The 23,633-nt window shown below is 44.5% G+C and overlaps 6 non-coding genes across 6 annotated transcripts; 5 read left to right on the top strand and 1 right to left on the bottom strand.

The window, feature by feature from the left end:
* Nucleotides 1-2,975: 2,975 nt before the first annotated feature.
* trnag-gcc (transfer RNA glycine (anticodon GCC)) lies at nt 2,976-3,046 on the top strand. The gene has a single exon. It is a non-coding gene; the product is annotated as a tRNA-Gly (tRNA).
* A 4,544-nt stretch (nt 3,047-7,590) lies between these two features.
* trnag-gcc (transfer RNA glycine (anticodon GCC)) lies at nt 7,591-7,661 on the top strand. The gene has a single exon. It is a non-coding gene; the product is annotated as a tRNA-Gly (tRNA).
* A 4,550-nt stretch (nt 7,662-12,211) lies between these two features.
* On the top strand, nt 12,212-12,282 carry trnag-gcc (transfer RNA glycine (anticodon GCC)). Its single transcript has one exon. It is a non-coding gene; the product is annotated as a tRNA-Gly (tRNA).
* Nucleotides 12,283-16,810: 4,528 nt separating this feature from the next.
* On the top strand, nt 16,811-16,881 carry trnag-gcc (transfer RNA glycine (anticodon GCC)). The gene has a single exon. It is a non-coding gene; the product is annotated as a tRNA-Gly (tRNA).
* Nucleotides 16,882-21,428: 4,547 nt separating this feature from the next.
* On the top strand, nt 21,429-21,499 carry trnag-gcc (transfer RNA glycine (anticodon GCC)). The gene has a single exon. It is a non-coding gene; the product is annotated as a tRNA-Gly (tRNA).
* Nucleotides 21,500-23,251: 1,752 nt separating this feature from the next.
* Nucleotides 23,252-23,322, bottom strand: trnag-gcc (transfer RNA glycine (anticodon GCC)). Its single transcript has one exon. It is a non-coding gene; the product is annotated as a tRNA-Gly (tRNA).
* Nucleotides 23,323-23,633: the final 311 nt, after the last annotated feature.

Raw genomic sequence — 23,633 nt, forward strand, 5'->3', positions numbered from 1 at the left:
GCCTCAATTACATCACGGTCACGTGACAGGCACAAGATACCCACGGGTACGTAACAATAGAAACATAGAAAAATGGAAAATCTACAGCACAATACAGGGCCTTCAGCCCACAATGCTGTGCTAAATATGTACTTACTTTAGATATTACCCAGGGTTACCCATAGTCCTCTATTTTTCTAAGCTCCATGTGACAATCCAAGAGCCTCTTAAAAGACCCTGTCGTATCCACCTCCACCAGAGTTTCCGGCAGCCCATTCCACGCGCTCACCACTCTCTGCTTGGAAAACATACCAATCTCCTCTGTACCTGCTTCCAAGCACCTTGAAAATGTGCCCCCTCGTATTAACCTTTTCAGCCCTGCGAAAAAGCCTCTGACTATCCACACGATCAATGTCTCTCATCATCTTATACACCTCTATCAGGTCACCTCTCATCCTCCACAGCTCCAAGGAGAAAAGGCCGAGTTCACTCAACCTATTCTCATAAGGCATGCTCCCCCACTCCAGGCAACATCCTGGTAAATCTCCTCTGCACCCTTTCTATAGTTTCCACATCCTTCCTGTAGTGAGGTGACCAGAACTGAGCACAATACTCCAAGTGGGGTCTGACCAGGGTCCTATATAGCTGTAACATTACCTCTCGGCTCCTTAACTCAATCCCACGATTGATGAAGGCCAATGCATCGTATGCCTTCTTAACCACAGAGTCAACCTGTGCAGCAGCTTTGAGTATCCTGTGGACTCAGACCCCAAGATCCCTCTGATCCTCCACATTGCCTAGAGTCTTGCCATTAATACTATATTCTGTCATCATATTTGACCTACCAAAATGAACCACCTCACACTGATCTAGATTGAACTCCATCTGCCACTTCTCAGCCCAGTTTTGCATCCTATCAATGTCCTGCTATAACCTCGGACAGCCCTCCACACAATCCACAACACCCCCAACCTTTGTGTCATCAGAATATTTACTAACCAAAGCCTGCACTTCCTCACCCAGGGCATTTATAAAAATCACGAAGAGAAGGGGTCCCAGAACAGATCCCTGAGGCACTCCACTGGTCACTGACCTCCATGCAGAATATGACCCATCTACAACCACTCTCTGCCTTCTGTGGGCAAGCTAGTTCTGGATCCACAAAACAATGCCCCCTTGGATCCCATGCCTCCTTACTTTCTCAATAAGCCTTGCGTGGGTCACCTTATCAAACGTCTTGCTGAAATCCATATACACTTCATCTACTGCTCTTCCTTCATCAATGTGTTTAGTCACATCCTCAATAAAATCAATCAGACTCGTAAGGCACTGATTTGACAAAGCCACGCTGACTATTCCTAATCAAATTATGCCTCTCCAAGTGTTCATTAATACTGCCTCTCAGGATCCTCTCCATCAACTTAACAACCACTGAAGTAAGACTCACTGGTCTATAATTTCCTGGGCTACCTCTACTCCCTTTCTTGAATAAGAGAACAACAACTCTCCAATCCTCCGGAACCTCTCCCGTCCCCATTGATGATTCAAAGATCATCGCCAGAGGCTCAGCAATCTCTTCCCTCGCCTCCCACAGTAGCCTGGGGTACATCTCACCTGGTTCCGGATAATTATACAACTTGTTGCTTTCCAAAAGCTCCAGCAAATTCTCTTTCTTAATGCCTATATTCTCAAGCTTTTTATCCACTGTCTATCATCCCTACCATCACCAGGCTCCTTTTCCGGACTGAATACTGAGGAGAAGTATTCAATAAGTGTCTCTGCTATCTCCTCCAGTTCCATACACAATTTTCCAAATTGATTGGTCCTATTCTCTCACGTCTTATCCTCTTGCTCTTCACATACTTGTAGAATGCCTTGGGGTTTTCCTTCATCCTGTCCGCCAAGGCCCCTTCTGGCTCTCCTAATTTCATTCTTAAGCTCCTTCCTGCTAGCCTTATAATCCTCTAGATCTCTACCATTACCTAGTTTTTTTAAACTTAATTTCAATAATGTTTTAATAATCTTGTACATATTGTTTGATTAACCATTCTTGTTCATTTAAATAATTCATTTTGGGTTATATGCAAAATTATGAGAATTTCATACACCATCGCACTATCCTGTGATACATGCGAACCTTGCTTAAGTACCAAGGAAGACCCACATTTTCAGACTCCCAGTTCTTCCTTTGAACTAGTTTAATGTTTTGAAGTTACAAACGTACCATTTCTGGTTTGTACCGTTTGCGTTTCCATACTAGGTTGTGACACAACAAGCCAGGATTCTCTCCACTGTGCATTTTGTCAAAGTATTTGGTGACATGCCAAATCTGCACAAACTTCTAAGAAAGCAGAGATGCCATTGTGCCTTCTTAGTGCCCAGTCTTACGTACTGGTCCCAGGGCAGATTCTCTGATGTGATAATGCAAAGATGTTTAAAGTTCCTGACCCTCCCCAACTCTGATCTCCCAATGACGACCCCCAGCTTCCATCTCGTGTCGTCAATCATCAGCTCTTTGGTTTTGCTGACGTTGAGTGAGAGGTTGTTGTTGTGGCCCCATTCAGACAGATTTTCAATCTCCCTCCTGAGTGCCCGTTCGTCACTGTGGGAAAAGGAGTCGACTTTTTACCAAATAAAAATCTGGACTGGCATCTCATTATTGCAGGATACAGATGCCACTGCTGTGATAGATATTTGTCATCTGTAAAAATTGCGTATTTAAAAACTCCAGACTACAAGGATGGACAAAAAGTACAAATCGGGCAAACACTAAAAATAAACAAATAACAGACAGAACATTGACCGCAGAGACCCCGAAAATGAGTGCAGAGTCACAGAACCATTTCAGCACTGACACGAGTGTAGCCGGTCCAGGAGCCCGATGACCGCCGGGCACAGCCGCAGAACCAGTTCAACACTGAGACGAGTGAGGCTGGTCCAGGAGCAAAGTTGTGTCTGGTGTGGTCTGTCCTCTGACGGTTGATTTGTTAACAGTTGCATTGGTGGTTCAGTGGTAGAATTCTCGCCTGCCACGCGGGAGACCTGGGTTCGATTCCCAGCCAATGCAGTTCAATGTGCATCTCTTTACTGAGCCGGTGACCTTGGTCCCATTCCTGCTGCTGTCTTTCAACGTTCTCCCTGTGAAATATAAAACCTTCTCTTTACAACTATTTCATTCTCTGACTTTCTATGTTATACGTTCACACGTTCCTTTTAGGCTCAGTGAGGGTGCCGTGCTACTCTGGCAGTGGAAGTGTTTCAACACTTGTGGCCGTCCCCAGCACATCCTCAGACTGTGTTGCTCGTTGCTGCCAACGATGCTTTTCACTGTACGTTTCGACGTACGTGTAACAAATAAAGCTCATATTTAATCTTTAGTGTTCAATTTAGAGATACAGCATGGTAACATGGAAAGATTAAGGACAGAACGAGACCACTGTCCTACACAGTGGAGATTGCGTCTGATATCATCTGGAGATGACACATGGATCAGTTGAGGAGAGCAGAGTCAAAGTTGGAGAAGAAAGGTGGCTGCCCCTGTCAGAACCACTTCCTGCAGCCTCAGAGTCAACTTCTGCCACCACCACGGAGGAGTTATCAGAACCTGGGATTGTTTCACAAAACTCACAGCCAAGCAGAACAGGCGTTAACCCACATGAGCAAGATGAAATCCATAGTGATGAAATCTTTATACCTGAATGGAGGATTTAAAGTTTACTATGCTGTGGGTGTGTGTTGTATTGTGTTGTATACTGGGTCTATAGTTGATGCATCCTCTATTGATTTGGAGTTTATAGCTAGACAGGGAGGAGTTGTTGTCTGTTTGCTATTTCATAGTGTTATGATCCAGCAACAATGAATATATAATTGAGACAGGTTTTTTTATATCAAATAAAACATTTATAAACATTGCTAAAAAAAAACCAAAAGTAAACAAACGACTAACTTAACTGGAAGTCGACTGCTGTACGGCAGCTCGAACAGTTCTTAAAGCAAGAAACGCGAACTCAGTTCTTTAAAGTAGTATTACAAAAAGACCAAAATGATTTACACAGTCAGTTAAAGGAGAGACTTCCCCCGAAGTAATTAAAATCCTCTTTCGCGCCGTTACTGCTGATCCCAGCCGAAGTATGCTTTGCCGAGGGATTTACGATTGAAGGAAATAAAATGGCTTAGAGGCACTGACCTTTCCTTAGCGAAACTCTGCAGCCAACTCTCTGCTCTTTTGGCAAAACAGGAGTTATCATGGACACAAGTTACTAATTCCTCGTACGAAGATCAAATAAAGGTCGAACCTGCTTCACAGCCGACATCAACTTTCCTCGATCTTTCAGCTTCCCGAACTTCGATGAATCTTCACTCTCTGACTGGACTGAACTGGCAGTATTGTAGCAAAACTGCCGGCAATAACTTTTGAGACTTAAGGCAGAAAGTAAAACTCCACTTTAAAACAAAACTGCGTCATAACATCGAACACGCAGCAGAACGGAGACGCTGACGAATTCAGCCACGAACCGCCCCGCGTCAGAGGGAGGGGTTTTCCTTTTATACCCTGTTGGAAAAAAACTATCACGTGACCTCTCACTGGCGGGAAAATGACGTCACTCCACCATCACAAGACCATTACCTTATGACCAGCATAGCCTCAATTACATCACGGTCATGTGACAGGCACAAGATACCCACGGGTACGTAACAATAGAAACATAGAAAAATGGAAAATCTACAGCACAATACAGGGCCTTCAGCCCACAATGCTGTGCTAAATATGTACTTACTTCAGATATTACCCAGGGTTACCCATAGTCCTCTATTTTTCTAAGCTCCATGTGACAATCCTAGAGCCTCTTAAAAGACCCTGTCGTATCCACCTCCACCAGAGTTTCCGGCAGCCCATTCCACGCGCTCACCACTCTCTGCTTGGAAAACATACCAATCTCCTCTGTACCTGCTTCCAAGCACCTTGAAAATGTGCCCCCTCGTATTAACCTTTTCAGCCCTACGAAAAAGCCTCTGACTATCCACACGATCAATGTCTCTCATCATCTTATACACCTCTATCAGGTCACCTCTCATCCTCCACAGCTCCAAGGAGAAAAGGCCGAGTTCACTCAACCTATTCTCATAAGGCATGCTCCCCCACTCCAGGCAACATCCTGGTAAATCTCCTCTGCACCCTTTCTATAGTTTCCACATCCTTCCTGTAGTGAGGTGACCAGAACTGAGCACAGTACTCCAAGTGGGGTCTGACCAGGGTCCTGTATAGCTGTAACATTACCTCTCTGCTCCTAAATTCAACAAGATTGATGAAGGCCAATGCATCGTATGCCTTCTTAACCACAGAGTTAAGAAGCTTTGAGTGTCCTATGGACTTGGACCCCGAGATCCCTCTGATCCTCCACACTGTCAAGAGTCTTGCCATTAATACTATATTCTGTCATCATATTTGACCTACCAAAATGAACCACCTCACACTGATCTAGGTTGAACTCCATCTGCCACTTCTCAGCCCAGTTTTGCATCCTATCAATGTCCTGCTATAACCTCTGACAGCCCTCCAGACAATCCACAACACCCCCAACCTTTGTGTCCTCAGAATATTTACTAACCAAAGCCTCCACTTCCTCACCCAGGGCATTTATAAAAATCACGAAGAGTAGGGGTCCCAGAACAGATCCCTGAGGCACACCACTGGTCACTGACCTCCATGCAGAATATGACCCATCTACAACCACTCTCTGCCTTCTGTGGGCAAGCTAGTTCTGGATCCACAAAGCAATGTCCCCTTGGATCCCATGCCTCCTTACTTTCTCAATAAGCCTTGCGTGGGTCACCTTATCAAACGTCTTGCTGAAATCCATATACACTACATCTACTGCTCTTCCTTCATCAATGTGTTTAGTCACATCCTCAATAAAATCAATCAGACTCGTAAGGCACTGATTTGACAAAGCCATGCTGACTATTCCTAATCAAATTATACCTCTCCAAGTGTTCATTAATACTGCCTCTCAGGATCCTCTCCATCAACTTAACAACCACTGAAGTAAGACTCACTGGTCTATAATTCCCTGGGCTATCTCAACTCCCTTTCTTGAACAAGGGAACAACATCCGCAACCCTCCAATCCTCCGGAACCTCTCCCGTCCCCATTGATGATTCAAAGATCATCGCCAGAGGCTCAGCAATCTCCTCCCTCGCCTCCCACAGTAGCCTGGGGTACATCTCACCTGGTTCCGGATAATTATACAACTTGATGCTTTCCAAAAGCTCCAGCAAATTCTCTTTCTTAATGTCTATATTCTCAAGCTTTTTATCCACTGTCTATTATCCCTACAATCACCAGGCTCCTTTTCCGTACTGAATACTGAGGAGAAGTATTCAATAAGTGTCTCTGCTATCTCCTCCGGTTCCATACACAATTTTCCAAATTGATTGGTCCTATTCTCTCACGTCTTATCCTCTTGCTCTTCACATACTTGTAGAATGGCTTGGGGTTTTCCTTCATCCTGTCCGCCAAAGCCCCTTCTGGCTCTCCTAATTTCATTCTTAAGCTCCTTCCTGCTAGCCTTATAATCCTCTAGATCTCTACCATTACCTAGTTTTTTTAAACTTAATTTCAATAATGTTTTAATAATCTTGTACATATAGTTTGATTAACCATTCTTGTTCATTTAAATAATTCATTTTGGGTTATATGCAAAATTATGAGAATTTCATACACCATCGCACTATCCTGTGATACATGCGAACCTTGCTTAAGTACCAAGGAAGACCCACATTTTCAGACTCCCAGTTCTTCCTTTGAACTAGTTTAATGTTTTGAAGTTACAAAACGTACCATTTCTGGTTTGTACCATTTGCGTTTCCATACTAGGTTGTGACACAACAAGCCAGGATTCTCTCCACTGTGCATTTTGTCAAAGTATTTGGTGACATGCCAAATCTGCACAAACTTCTAAGAAAGCAGAGATGCCATTGTGCCTTCTTAGTGCCCAGTCTTACGTACTGGTCCCAGGGCAGATTCTCTGATGTGATAATGCAAAGAAGTTTAAAGTTCCTGACCCTCCCCAACTCTGATCTCCCAATGACGACCCCCAGCTTCCATCTCGTGTAGTCAATCATCAGCTGTTTGGTTTTGCTGACGTTGAGTGAGAGGTTGTTGTTGTGGCCCCATTCAGCCAGATTTTCAATCTCCCTCCTGAGTGCCCGTTCGTCACTGTGGGAAAAGGAGTCGACTTTTTGCCAAATAAAAATCTGGACTGGCATCTCATTATTCCAGGATACAGATGCCACTGCTGTGATAGATATTTCTCATCTGTAAAAATTGTGTATTTGAAAACTCCGGACAAAAAGTACAAATCGGGCAAACGTTAAACATAAACAAATAACAGACAGAACATTGACCGCAGAGACCCCGAAAATGAGTGCAGAGTCACAGAACCGTTTCAGCACTGACACGAGTGTAGCCGGTCCAGGAGCCCGATGATTGCCGGGCACAGCCGCGGAGTGAGCCGTTGATCGCCTCAACGCTGAGACGAGTGAGGCTGGTCCAGGAGCAAAGTTGTGTCTGGTGTGGTCTGTCCTCTGACGGTTGATTTGTTAACAGTTGCATTGGTGGTTCAGTGGTAGAATTCTCGCCTGCCACGCGGGAGACCTGGGTTCGATTCCCAGCCAATGCAGTTCAATGTGCATCTCTTTAGCATTCGGTGTACATCTCTTTATAGAGCCGGTGTCCTGCTGCTGTCTTTCTACGTTCTCCCTGTGAAATATAAAACCTTCTCTTTACAACTATTTCATTCTCTGACTTTCTATGTTATACGTTCACACGTTCCTTTTAGGCTCAGTGAGGGTGCCGTGCTACTCTGGCAGTGGAAGTGTTTCAACACTTGCGGCCGCCCCCAGCACATCCTCAGACTGTGTTGCTCGTTGCTGCCAACGATGCTTTTCACTGTACGTTTCCACGTACGTGTGACAAATAAAGCTCATATTTAATCTTTAGTGTTCAATTTAGAGATACAGCATGGTAACATGGAAAGATTAAGGACAGAACGAGACCACTGTCCTACACAGTGGAGATTGCGTCTGATATCATCTGGAGATGACACATGGATCAGTTGAGGAGAGCAGAGTCAAAGTTGGAGAAGAAAGGTGTCTGCCCCTGTCAGAACCACTTCCTGCAGCCTCAGAGTCAACTTCTGCCACCACCACGGAGGAGTTATCAGAACCTGGGATTGTTTCACAAAACTCACAGCCAAGCAGAACAGGCGTTAACCCACATGAGCAAGATGAAATCCATAGTGATGAAATCTTTACACCTGAATGGAGGATTTAAAGTTTACTATGCTGTGGGTGTGTGTTGTATTGTGTTGTATACTGGGTCTATAGTTGATGCATCCTCTATTGATTTGGAGTTTATAGCTAGACAGGGAGGAGTTGTTGTCTGTTTGCTATTTCATAGTGTTATGATCCAGCAACAATGAATATATAATTGAGACAGGTTTTTTTATATCAAATAAAACATTTATAAACATTGCTAAAAAAAACCCAAAAGTAAACAAACGACTAACTTAACTGGAAGTCGACTGCTGTACGGCAGCTCGAACAGTTCTTAAAGCAAGAAACGCGAACTCAGTTCTTTAAAGTAGTATTACAAAAAGACCAAAATGATTTACACAGTCAGTTAAAGGAGAGACTTCCCCCGAAGTAATTAAAATCCTCTTTCGCGCCGTTACTGCTGATCCCAGCTGAAGTATGCTTTGCCGAGGGATTTACGATTGAAGGAAATAAAATGGCTTAGAGGCACTGACCTTTCCTTAGCGAAACTCTGCAGCCAACTCTCTGCTCTTTTGGCAAAACAGGAGTTATCATGGACACAAGTTACTAATTCCTCGTACGAAGATCAAATAAAGGTCGAACCTGCTTCACAGCCGACATCAACTTTCCTCGATCTTTCAGCTTCCCGAACTTCGATGAATCTTCACTCTCCGACTGGACTTTAACTGGCAGTATTGTAGCAAAACTACCGGCATAACCTAAGGCAGAAAGTAAAACTCCACTTTAAAACAAAACTGCGTCATAACATCGAACACGCAGCAGAACGGAGACGCTGACGAATTCAGCCACGAACCGCCCCGCGTCAGAGGGAGGGGTTTTCCTTTTATACCCTGTTGGAAAAAAACTATCACGTGACCTCTCACTGGCGGGAAAATGACATCACTCCATCATCACAAGACCATTACCTTATGACCAGCATAGCCTCAATTACATCACGGTCATGTGACAGGCACAAGATACCCACGGGTACGTAACAATAGAAACATAGAAAAATGGAAAATCTACAGCACAATACAGGGCCTTCAGCCCACAATGCTGTGCTAAATATGTACTTACTTCAGATATTACCCAGGGTTACCCATAGTCCTCTATTTTTCTAAGCTCCATGTGACAATCCTAGAGCCTCTTAAAAGACCCTGTCGTATCCACCTCCACCAGAGTTTCCGGCAGCCCATTCCACGCGCTCACCACTCTCTGCTTGGAAAACATACCAATCTCCTCTGTACCTGCTTCCAAGCACCTTGAAAATGTGCCCCCTCGTATTAACCTTTTCAGCCCTACGAAAAAGCCTCTGACTATCCACACGATCAATGTCTCTCATCATCTTATACACCTCTATCAGGTCACCTCTCATCCTCCACAGCTCCAAGGAGAAAAGGCCAAGTTCACTCAACCTATTCTCATAAGGCATGCTCCCCCACTCCAGGCAACATCCTGGTAAATCTCCTCTGCACCCTTTCTATGGCTTCCATATCCTTCCTGTAGTGAGGTGACCAGAACTGAGCACAATACTCCAAGTGGGGTCTGACCAGGGTCCTATATAGCTGTAACATTACCTCTCGGCTCCTTAACTCAATCCCACGATTGATGAAGGCCAATGCATCGTATGCCTTCTTAACCACAGAGTCAACCTGTGCAGCAGCTTTGAGTATCCTGTGGACTCAGACCCCAAGATCCCTCTGATCCTCCACATTGCCTAGAGTCTTGCCATTAATACTATATTCTGTCATCATATTTGACCTACCAAAATGAACCACCTCACACTGATCTAGGTTGAACTCCATCTGCCACTTCTCAGCCCAGTTTTGCATCCTATCAATGTCCTGCTATAACCTCTGACAGCCCTCCACACAATCCACAACACCCCCAACCTTTGTGTCATCAGAATATTTACTAACCAAAGCCTGCACTTCCTCACCCAGGGCATTTATAAAAATCACGAAGAGAAGGGGTCCCATAACAGATCCCTGAGGCACTCCACTGGTCACTGACCTCCATGCAGAATATGACCCATCTACAACCACTCTCTGCCTTCTGTGGGCAAGCTAGTTCTGGATCCACAAAACAATGCCCCCTTGGATCCCATGCCTCCTTACTTTCTCAATAAGCCTTGCGTGGGTCACCTTATCAAACGTCTTGCTGAAATCCATATACACTTCATCTACTGCTCTTCCTTCATCAATGTGTTTAGTCACATCCTCAATAAAATCAATCAGACTCGTAAGGCACTGATTTGACAAAGCCACGCTGACTATTCCTAATCAAATTATGCCTCTCCAAGTGTTCATTAATACTGCCTCTCAGGATCCTCTCCATCAACTTAACAACCACTGAAGTAAGACTCACTGGTCTATAATTTCCTGGGCTACCTCTACTCCCTTTCTTGAATAAGAGAACAACAACTCTCCAATCCTCCGGAACCTCTCCCGTCCCCATTGATGATTCAAAGATCATCGCCAGAGGCTCAGCAATCTCTTCCCTCGCCTCCCACAGTAGCCTGGGGTACATCTCACCTGGTTCCGGATAATTATACAACTTGTTGCTTTCCAAAAGCTCCAGCAAATTCTCTTTCTTAATGCCTATATTCTCAAGCTTTTTATCCACTGTCTATCATCCCTACCATCACCAGGCTCCTTTTCCGGACTGAATACTGAGGAGAAGTATTCAATAAGTGTCTCTGCTATCTCCTCCAGTTCCATACACAATTTTCCAAATTGATTGGTCCTATTCTCTCACGTCTTATCCTCTTGCTCTTCACATACTTGTAGAATGCCTTGGGGTTTTCCTTCATCCTGTCCGCCAAGGCCCCTTCTGGCTCTCCTAATTTCATTCTTAAGCTCCTTCCTGCTAGCCTTATAATCCTCTAGATCTCTACCATTACCTAGTTTTTTTAAACTTAATTTCAATAATGTTTTAATAATCTTGTACATATTGTTTGATTAACCATTCTTGTTCATTTAAATAATTCATTTTGGGTTATATGCAAAATTATGAGAATTTCATACACCATCGCACTATCCTGTGATACATGCGAACCTTGCTTAAGTACCAAGGAAGACCCACATTTTCAGACTCCCAGTTCTTCCTTTGAACTAGTTTAATGTTTTGAAGTTACAAACGTACCATTTCTGGTTTGTACCGTTTGCGTTTCCATACTAGGTTGTGACACAACAAGCCAGGATTCTCTCCACTGTGCATTTTGTCAAAGTATTTGGTGACATGCCAAATCTGCACAAACTTCTAAGAAAGCAGAGATGCCATTGTGCCTTCTTAGTGCCCAGTCTTACGTACTGGTCCCAGGGCAGATTCTCTGATGTGATAATGCAAAGATGTTTAAAGTTCCTGACCCTCCCCAACTCTGATCTCCCAATGACGACCCCCAGCTTCCATCTCGTGTCGTCAATCATCAGCTCTTTGGTTTTGCTGACGTTGAGTGAGAGGTTGTTGTTGTGGCCCCATTCAGACAGATTTTCAATCTCCCTCCTGAGTGCCCGTTCGTCACTGTGGGAAAAGGAGTCGACTTTTTACCAAATACAAATCTGGACTGGCATCTCATTATTGCAGGATACAGATGCCACTGCTGTGATAGATATTTGTCATCTGTAAAAATTGCGTATTTAAAAACTCCAGACTACAAGGATGGACAAAAAGTACAAATCGGGCAAACACTAAAAATAAACAAATAACAGACAGAACATTGACCGCAGAGACCCCGAAAATGAGTGCAGAGTCACAGAACCATTTCAGCACTGACACGAGTGTAGCCGGTCCAGGAGCCCGATGACCGCCGGGCACAGCCGCAGAACCAGTTCAACACTGAGACGAGTGAGGCTGGTCCAGGAGCAAAGTTGTGTCTGGTGTGGTCTGTCCTCTGACGGTTGATTTGTTAACAGTTGCATTGGTGGTTCAGTGGTAGAATTCTCGCCTGCCACGCGGGAGACCTGGGTTCGATTCCCAGCCAATGCAGTTCAATGTGCATCTCTTTACTGAGCCGGTGACCTTGGTCCCATTCCTGCTGCTGTCTTTCAACGTTCTCCCTGTGAAATATAAAACCTTCTCTTTACAACTATTTCATTCTCTGACTTTCTATGTTATACGTTCACACGTTCCTTTTAGGCTCAGTGAGGGTGCCGTGCTACTCTGGCAGTGGAAGTGTTTCAACACTTGTGGCCGTCCCCAGCACATCCTCAGACTGTGTTGCTCGTTGCTGCCAACGATGCTTTTCACTGTACGTTTCGACGTACGTGTAACAAATAAAGCTCATATTTAATCTTTAGTGTTCAATTTAGAGATACAGCATGGTAACATGGAAAGATTAAGGACAGAACGAGACCACTGTCCTACACAGTGGAGATTGCGTCTGATATCATCTGGAGATGACACATGGATCAGTTGAGGAGAGCAGAGTCAAAGTTGGAGAAGAAAGGTGGCTGCCCCTGTCAGAACCACTTCCTGCAGCCTCAGAGTCAACTTCTGCCACCACCACGGAGGAGTTATCAGAACCTGGGATTGTTTCACAAAACTCACAGCCAAGCAGAACAGGCGTTAACCCACATGAGCAAGATGAAATCCATAGTGATGAAATCTTTATACCTGAATGGAGGATTTAAAGTTTACTATGCTGTGGGTGTGTGTTGTATTGTGTTGTATACTGGGTCTATAGTTGATGCATCCTCTATTGATTTGGAGTTTATAGCTAGACAGGGAGGAGTTGTTGTCTGTTTGCTATTTCATAGTGTTATGATCCAGCAACAATGAATATATAATTGAGACAGTTTAGCAATTGAAACATTGCTAAAAAAAAACCAAAAGTAAACAAACGACTAACTTAACTGGAAGTCGACTGCTGTACGGCAGCTCGAACAGTTCTTAAAGCAAGAAACGCGAACTCAGTTCTTTAAAGTAGTATTACAAAAAGACCAAAATGATTTACACAGTCAGTTAAAGGAGAGACTTCCCCCTGAAGTAATTAAAATCCTCTTTCGCGCCGTTACTGCTGATCCCAGCCAAAGTATGCTTTGCCGAGGGATTTACGATTGAAGGAAATAAAATGGCTTAGAGGCACTGACCTTTCCTTAGCGAAACTCTGCAGCCAACTCTCTGCTCTTTTGGCAAAACAGGAGTTATCATGGACACAAGTTACTAATTCCTCGTACGAAGATCAAATAAAGGTCGAACCTGCTTCACAGCCGACATCAACTTTCCTCGATCTTTCAGCTTCCCGAACTTCGATGAATCTTCACTCTCTGACTGGACTGAACTGGCAGTATTGTAGCAAAACTGCCGGCAATAACTTTTGAGACTTAAGGCAGAAAGTAAAACTCCACTTTAAAACAAAACTGCGTCATAACATCGAACACGCAGCAGAACGGAGACGCTGACGAATTCAGCCACGAACCGCCCCGCGTCAGAGGGAGGGGTTTTCCTTTTATACCCTGTTGGAAAAAAACTATCACGTGACCTCTCACTGGCGGGAAAATGACGTCACTCCACCATCACAAGACCATTACCTTATGACCAGCATAGCCTCAATTACATCACGGTCATGTGACAGGCACAAGATACCCACGGGTACGTAACAATAGAAACATAGAAAAATGGAAAATCTACAGCACAATACAGGGCCTTCAGCCCACAATGCTGTGCTAAATATGTACTTACTTCAGATATTACCCAGGGTTACCCATAGTCCTCTATTTTTCTAAGCTCCATGTGACAATCCTAGAGCCTCTTAAAAGACCCTGTCGTATCCACCTCCACCAGAGTTTCCGGCAGCCCATTCCACGCGCTCACCACTCTCTGCTTGGAAAACATACCAATCTCCTCTGTACCTGCTTCCAAGCACCTTGAAAATGTGCCCCCTCGTATTAACCTTTTCAGCCCTACGAAAAAGCCTCTGACTATCCACACGATCAATGTCTCTCATCATCTTATACACCTCTATCAGGTCACCTCTCATCCTCCACAGCTCCAAGGAGAAAAGGCCGAGTTCACTCAACCTATTCTCATAAGGCATGCTCCCCCACTCCAGGCAACATCCTGGTAAATCTCCTCTGCACCCTTTCTATAGTTTCCACATCCTTCCTGTAGTGAGGTGACCAGAACTGAGCACAGTACTCCAAGTGGGGTCTGACCAGGGTCCTGTATAGCTGTAACATTACCTCTCTGCTCCTAAATTCAACAAGATTGATGAAGGCCAATGCATCGTATGCCTTCTTAACCACAGAGTTAAGAAGCTTTGAGTGTCCTATGGACTTGGACCCCGAGATCCCTCTGATCCTCCACACTGTCAAGAGTCTTGCCATTAATACTATATTCTGTCATCATATTTGACCTACCAAAATGAACCACCTCACACTGATCTAGGTTGAACTCCATCTGCCACTTCTCAGCCCAGTTTTGCATCCTATCAATGTCCTGCTATAACCTCTGACAGCCCTCCAGACAATCCACAACACCCCCAACCTTTGTGTCCTCAGAATATTTACTAACCAAAGCCTCCACTTCCTCACCCAGGGCATTTATAAAAATCACGAAGAGTAGGGGTCCCAGAACAGATCCCTGAGGCACACCACTGGTCACTGACCTCCATGCAGAATATGACCCATCTACAACCACTCTCTGCCTTCTGTGGGCAAGCTAGTTCTGGATCCACAAAGCAATGTCCCCTTGGATCCCATGCCTCCTTACTTTCTCAATAAGCCTTGCGTGGGTCACCTTATCAAACGTCTTGCTGAAATCCATATACACTACATCTACTGCTCTTCCTTCATCAATGTGTTTAGTCACATCCTCAATAAAATCAATCAAACTCGTAAGGCACTGATTTGACAAAGCCATGCTGACTATTCCTAATCAAATTATACCTCTCCAAGTGTTCATTAATACTGCCTCTCAGGATCCTCTCCATCAACTTAACAACCACTGAAGTAAGACTCACTGGTCTATAATTCCCTGGGCTATCTCAACTCCCTTTCTTGAACAAGGGAACAACATCCGCAACCCTCCAATCCTCCGGAACCTCTCCCGTCCCCATTGATGATTCAAAGATCATCGCCAGAGGCTCAGCAATCTCCTCCCTCGCCTCCCACAGTAGCCTGGGGTACATCTCACCTGGTTCCGGATAATTATACAACTTGATGCTTTCCAAAAGCTCCAGCAAATTCTCTTTCTTAATGTCTATATTCTCAAGCTTTTTATCCACTGTCTATTATCCCTACAATCACCAGGCTCCTTTTCCGTACTGAATACTGAGGAGAAGTATTCAATAAGTGTCTCTGCTATCTCCTCCGGTTCCATACACAATTTTCCAAATTGATTGGTCCTATTCTCTCACGTCTTATCCTCTTGCTCTTCACATACTTGTAGAATGGCTTGGGGTTTTCCTTCATCCTGTCCGCCAAAGCCCCTTCTGGCTCTCCTAATTTCATTCTTAAGCTCCTTCCTGCTAGCCTTATAATCCTCTAGATCTCTACCATTACCTAGTTTTTTTAAACTTAATTTCAATAATGTTTTAATAATCTTGTACATATAGTTTGATTAACCATTCTTGTTCATTTAAATAATTCATTTTGGGTTATATGCAAAATTATGAGAATTTCATACACCATCGCACTATCCTGTGATACATGCGAACCTTGCTTAAGTACCAAGGAAGACCCACATTTTCAGACTCCCAGTTCTTCCTTTGAACTAGTTTAATGTTTTGAAGTTACAAAACGTACCATTTCTGGTTTGTACCATTTGCGTTTCCATACTAGGTTGTGACACAACAAGCCAGGATTCTCTCCACTGTGCATTTTGTCAAAGTATTTGGTGACATGCCAAATCTGCACAAACTTCTAAGAAAGCAGAGATGCCATTGTGCCTTCTTAGTGCCCAGTCTTACGTACTGGTCCCAGGGCAGATTCTCTGATGTGATAATGCAAAGAAGTTTAAAGTTCCTGACCCTCCCCAACTCTGATCTCCCAATGACGACCCCCAGCTTCCATCTCGTGTAGTCAATCATCAGCTGTTTGGTTTTGCTGACGTTGAGTGAGAGGTTGTTGTTGTGGCCCCATTCAGCCAGATTTTCAATCTCCCTCCTGAGTGCCCGTTCGTCACTGTGGGAAAAGGAGTCGACTTTTTGCCAAATAAAAATCTGGACTGGCATCTCATTATTCCAGGATACAGATGCCACTGCTGTGATAGATATTTCTCATCTGTAAAAATTGTGTATTTGAAAACTCCGGACAAAAAGTACAAATCGGGCAAACGTTAAACATAAACAAATAACAGACAGAACATTGACCGCAGAGACCCCGAAAATGAGTGCAGAGTCACAGAACCGTTTCAGCACTGACACGAGTGTAGCCGGTCCAGGAGCCCGATGATTGCCGGGCACAGCCGCGGAGTGAGCCGTTGATCGCCTCAACGCTGAGACGAGTGAGGCTGGTCCAGGAGCAAAGTTGTGTCTGGTGTGGTCTGTCCTCTGACGGTTGATTTGTTAACAGTTGCATTGGTGGTTCAGTGGTAGAATTCTCGCCTGCCACGCGGGAGACCTGGGTTCGATTCCCAGCCAATGCAGTTCAATGTGCATCTCTTTAGCATTCGGTGTACATCTCTTTATAGAGCCGGTGTCCTGCTGCTGTCTTTCTACGTTCTCCCTGTGAAATATAAAACCTTCTCTTTACAACTATTTCATTCTCTGACTTTCTATGTTATACGTTCACACGTTCCTTTTAGGCTCAGTGAGGGTGCCGTGCTACTCTGGCAGTGGAAGTGTTTCAACACTTGCGGCCGCCCCCAGCACATCCTCAGACTGTGTTGCTCGTTGCTGCCAACGATGCTTTTCACTGTACGTTTCCACGTACGTGTGACAAATAAAGCTCATATTTAATCTTTAGTGTTCAATTTAGAGATACAGCATGGTAACATGGAAAGATTAAGGACAGAACGAGACCACTGTCCTACACAGTGGAGATTGCGTCTGATATCATCTGGAGATGACACATGGATCAGTTGAGGAGAGCAGAGTCAAAGTTGGAGAAGAAAGGTGTCTGCCCCTGTCAGAACCACTTCCTGCAGCCTCAGAGTCAACTTCTGCCACCACCACGGAGGAGTTATCAGAACCTGGGATTGTTTCACAAAACTCACAGCCAAGCAGAACAGGCGTTAACCCACATGAGCAAGATGAAATCCATAGTGATGAAATCTTTACACCTGAATGGAGGATTTAAAGTTTACTATGCTGTGGGTGTGTGTTGTATTGTGTTGTATACTGGGTCTATAGTTGATGCATCCTCTATTGATTTGGAGTTTATAGCTAGACAGGGAGGAGTTGTTGTCTGTTTGCTATTTCATAGTGTTATGATCCAGCAACAATGAATATATAATTGAGACAGGTTTTTTTATATCAAATAAAACATTTATAAACATTGCTAAAAAAAACCCAAAAGTAAACAAACGACTAACTTAACTGGAAGTCGACTGCTGTACGGCAGCTCGAACAGTTCTTAAAGCAAGAAACGCGAACTCAGTTCTTTAAAGTAGTATTACAAAAAGACCAAAATGATTTACACAGTCAGTTAAAGGAGAGACTTCCCCCGAAGTAATTAAAATCCTCTTTCGCGCCGTTACTGCTGATCCCAGCTGAAGTATGCTTTGCCGAGGGATTTACGATTGAAGGAAATAAAATGGCTTAGAGGCACTGACCTTTCCTTAGCGAAACTCTGCAGCCAACTCTCTGCTCTTTTGGCAAAACAGGAGTTATCATGGACACAAGTTACTAATTCCTCGTACGAAGATCAAATAAAGGTCGAACCTGCTTCACAGCCGACATCAACTTTCCTCGATCTTTCAGCTTCCCGAACTTCGATGAATCTTCACTCTCCGACTGGACTTTAACTGGCAGTATTGTAGCAAAACTACCGGCATAACCTAAGGCAGAAAGTAAAACTCCACTTTAAAACAAAACTGCGTCATAACATCGAACACGCAGCAGAACGGAGACGCTGACGAATTCAGCCACGAACCGCCCCGCGTCAGAGGGAGGGGTTTTCCTTTTATACCCTGTTGGAAAAAAACTATCACGTGACCTCTCACTGGCGGGAAAATGACATCACTCCATCATCACAAGACCATTACCTTATGACCAGCATAGCCTCAATTACATCACGGTCATGTGACAGGCACAAGATACCCACGGGTACGTAACAATAGAAACATAGAAAAATGGAAAATCTACAGCACAATACAGGGCCTTCAGCCCACAATGCTGTGCTAAATATGTACTTACTTCAGATATTACCCAGGGTTACCCATAGTCCTCTATTTTTCTAAGCTCCATGTGACAATCCTAGAGCCTCTTAAAAGACCCTGTCGTATCCACCTCCACCAGAGTTTCCGGCAGCCCATTCCACGCGCTCACCACTCTCTGCTTGGAAAACATACCAATCTCCTCTGTACCTGCTTCCAAGCACCTTGAAAATGTGCCCCCTCGTATTAACCTTTTCAGCCCTACGAAAAAGCCTCTGACTATCCACACGATCAATGTCTCTCATCATCTTATACACCTCTATCAGGTCACCTCTCATCCTCCACAGCTCCAAGGAGAAAAGGCCAAGTTCACTCAACCTATTCTCATAATGCATGCTCCCCCACTCCAGGCAACATCCTGGTAAATCTCCTCTGCACCCTTTCTATGGCTTCCATATCCTTCCTGTAGTGAGGTGACCAGAACTGAGCACAATACTCCAAGTGGGGTCTGACCAGGGTCCTATATAGCTGTAACATTACCTCTCGGCTCCTTAACTCAATCCCACGATTGATGAAGGCCAATGCATCGTATGCCTTCTTAACCACAGAGTCAACCTGTGCAGCAGCTTTGAGTGTCCTATGGACTCAGACCCCAAGATCCCTCTGATCCTCCACATTGCCTAGAGTCTTGCCATTAATACTATATTCTGTCATCATATTTGACCTACCAAAATGAACCACCTCACACTGATCTAGGTTGAACTCCATCTGCCACTTCTCAGCCCAGTTTTGCATCCTATCAATGTCCTGCTATAACCTCTGACAGCCCTCCACACAATCCACAACACCCCCAACCTTTGTGTCATCAGAATATTTACTAACCAAAGCCTGCACTTCCTCACCCAGGGCATTTATAAAAATCACGAAGAGAAGGGGTCCCATAACAGATCCCTGAGGCACTCCACTGGTCACTGACCTCCATGCAGAATATGACCCATCTACAACCACTCTCTGCCTTCTGTGGGCAAGCTAGTTCTGGATCCACAAAACAATGCCCCCTTGGATCCCTTGCCCCCTTACTTTCTCAATAAGCCTTGCGTGGGTCACCTTATCAAATGCCTTGCTAAAATCCATATACACTACATCTACTGCTCTTCCTTCATCGATGTGTTTAGTCAGATCCTCAATAAAATCAATCAGACTCGTAAGGCACTGATTTGACAAAGCCACGCTGACTATTCCTAATCAAATTATGCCTCTCCAAGTGTTCATTAATACTGCCTCTCAGGATCCTCTCCATCAACTTACCAACCACTGAAGTAAGATTCACTGGTCTATAATTTCCTGGGCTGTCTCTACTCCCTTTCTTGAATAAGGGAACGAGATCCGCAACCCTCCAATCCTCTGGAACCTCTCCCGTCCCCATTGATGATTCAAAGATCATCGCCAGAGGCTCAGCAATCTCCTCCCTCGCCTCCCACAGTAGCCTGGGGTTCATCTCATCTGGTCCCAGATATTTATACAACTTGTTGCTTTCCAAAAGCTCCAGCAAATTCGCTTTCTTAATGTCTATATTCTCAAGCTTTTTATCCACTGTCTATCATCCCTACCATCACCAGGCTCCTTTTCCGGACTGAATACTGAGGAGAAGTATTCAATAAGTGTCTCTGCTATCTCCTCCGGTTCCATACACAATTTTCCAAATTGATTGGTCCTATTCTCTCACGTCTTATCCTCTTGCTCTTCACATACTTGTAGAATGCCTTGGGGTTTTCCTTCATCCTGTCCGCCAAAGCCCCTTCTGGCTCTCCTAATTTCATTCTTAAGCTCCTTCCTGCTAGCCTTATAATCTTCTAGATCTCTACCATTACCTAGTTTTTTTAAACTTAATTTCAATAATGTTTTAATAATCTTGTACATATTGTTTGATTAACCATTCTTGTTCATTTAAATAATTCATTTTGGGTTATATGCAAAATTATGAGAATTTCATACACCATCGCACTATCCTGTGATACATGCGAACCTTGCTTAAGTACCAAGGAAGACCCACATTTTCAGACTCCCAGTTCTTCCTTTGAACTAGTTTAATGTTTTGAAGTTACAAAACGTACCATTTCTGGTTTGTACCATTTGCGTTTCCATACTAGGTTGTGACACAACAAGCCAGGATTCTCTCCACTGTGCATTTTGTCAAAGTATTTGGTGACATGCCAAATCTGCACAAACCTCTAAGAAAGCAGAGATGCCTTTGTGCCTTCTTAGTGCCCAGTCTTATGTACTGGTCCCAGGGCAGATTCTCTGATGTGATAATGCAAAGAAGTTTAAAGTTCCTGACCCTCCCCAACTCTGATCTCCCATTGACGACCCCCAGCTTCCATCTCGTGTAGTCAATCATCAGCTGTTTGGTTTTGCTGACGTTGAGTGAGAGGTTGTTGTTGTGGCCCCATTCAGCCAGATTTTCAATCTCCCTCCTGAGTGCCCGTTCCTCACTGTGGGAAAAGGAGTCGACTTTTTACCAAATAAAAATCTGGACTGGCATCTCATTATTGCAGGATACAGATGCCACTGCTGTGATAGATATTTGTCATCTGTAAAAATTGTGTATTTAAAAACTCCAGACTACAAGGACGGACAAAAAGTACAAATCGGGTAAACACTAAAAATAAACAAATAACAGACAGAACATTGACCGCAGAGACCCCAAAAATGAGTGCAGAGTCACAGAACCGTGTCAGCACTGACACGAGTGTAGCCGGTCCAGGAGCCCGATGACCGCCGGGCACAGCCACAGAACCAGTTCAACGGTGAGACGAGTGAGGAGCAAAGTTGTGTCTGGTGTGGTCTGTCCTCTGACGGTTGATTTGTTAACAGTTGCATTGGTGGTTCAGTGGTAGAATTCTCGCCTGCCATGCGGGAGACCTGGGTTCGATTCCCAGCCAATGCAGTTCAATGTGCATCTCTTTAGCATTCGGTGTACATCTCTTTATAGAGCCGGTGTCCTGATGCTGTCTTTCTACGTTGTCCCTGTGAAATATAATAACTTCTTCTTACAACTATTTCATTCTCTGACTTTCTATGTTATACGTTCACACGTTCCTTTTAGGCTCAGTGAGGGTGCCGTGCTACTCTGGCAGTGGAAGTGCTTCAACACTTGTGGCCGTCCCCAGCACATCCTCAGACTGTGTTGCTCGTTGCTGCCAATGATGCTTTTCACTGTACGTTTCGACGTACGTGTGACAAATAAAGCTCATATTTAATCTTTAGTGTTCAATTTAGAGATACAGCATGGTAACATGGAAAGATTAAGGACAGAACTAGACCACTGTCCTACACAGTGGAGATTGCGTCTGATATCATCTGGAGATGACACATGGATCAGTTGAGGAGAGCAGAGTCAAAGTTGGAGAAGAAAGGTGTCTGCCCCTGTCAGAACCACTTCCTGCAGCCTCAGAGTCAACTTCTGCCACCACCACGGAGGAGTTATCAGAACCTGGGATTGTTTCACAAAACTCACAGCCAAGCAGAACAGGCGTTAACCCACGTGAGCAAGATGAAATCCATAGTGATGAAATCTTTACACCTGAATGGAGGATTTAAAGTTTACTATGCTGTGGGTGTGTGTTGTATTGTGTTGTATACTGGGTCTATAGTTGATGCATCCTCTATTGAGTTGGAGTTTATAGCTAGACAGGGAGGAGTGTTGTGTGTTTGCTATTTCATAGAAAAAGCCTCTGACTATCCACGTAATCAATGCCTGTGATCTTGTACACCTCTATCAGGTCACCTCTCATCCACCACCACTCCACGGAGAAAAGGCCGAGTTCACTCAACCTATTCTCATAAGGTATGCTCCCCAATCCAGGCAACATCTTTGTAAATCTCCTCTGCACCCTTTCTATGGCTTCCACATCCTTCCTATAGTGAGGTGACCAGAACTGAGCACAATACTCCAAGTGGGGTCTGACCACGGTCCTATATAGCTGCAACATTACCTCTCGGCTCCTAAACTCAATCCCACGATAGATGAAGGCCAATGCACCGTATGCCTTCTTAACCACAGTCAACCTGTGTAGCAGCTTTGAGCATCCCTTGGACTCGGACCCCAAGATCCCTCTGATCCTCCACACTGCCAATAGTCTTACCATTAATACTATATTCTGCCATCATATTTAACCAACCAAAATGAACCACCTCACACGTATCTGGGTTGAATTCCATCTGCCACTTCTCAGCCCAGTTTTGCATCCTATCACTGTCCCGCTGTAACCTCTGACAGCCCTCCATACTATCCACATCACTCCCAACCTTTGTGTCATCAGAATATTTACTAACCCATCCCTCCACTTCCTCATCCAGATCATTTATAAAAATCACAAGAGTAGGGGTCCCAGAACAGATCCCTGAGGCAGAATATGACCCGTCTGCAACCACTGTCTGCCTTCTGTGGGCAAGCCAGTTCTGGATCCACAAAGCAATGTCCCCTTGGATCCCATGCCTCCTTACATTCTCAATAAACCTTGCATGGGATCTCTTATCAATGCCTTGCTGAAATCCATATACACTACATCTCCGGGTCTACCTTCAAAAGGTGCAAAGTCATTCTAACAAAGTGAACCCGGGTCACCGGCTCTGTAAAGAGATGCACACCGAACGCTAAAGAGAAGCACATTGCACTATCACACCCTAAACATTGAATTGCATTGGCTGGGAATCGAACCCAGGTCTCCCGCGTGGCGGGCGAGAATTCTACCACTGAACCACCAATGCAACTGTTAACAAATCAACCAAATTAGTCTATCGGAGGACAGACCACACCAGACACAACTTTGCCCATTTCAGTCTTCCTGTAACTTCAAACAAGATTGCTTCAATCAAGCAGAGATGCTACTGTGCTTTCTTAGTGCCCAGTCTTACGTACTGGTCCCAGGGCAGATCCTCTGATGTGATAACGCAAAGAAGTTTAAAGTTCCTGACCCTCCCCAACTCTGATCTCCCAATGACGACCCCCAGCTTCCATCTCGTGTCGTCAATCATCAGCTCTTTGGTTTTGCTGACGTTGAGTGAGAGGTTGTTGTTGT

Source organism: Hemitrygon akajei, chromosome 24 (assembly GCF_048418815.1).
Source record: "Hemitrygon akajei chromosome 24, sHemAka1.3, whole genome shotgun sequence".
Classification (NCBI taxonomy): domain Eukaryota; kingdom Metazoa; phylum Chordata; class Chondrichthyes; order Myliobatiformes; family Dasyatidae; genus Hemitrygon; species Hemitrygon akajei.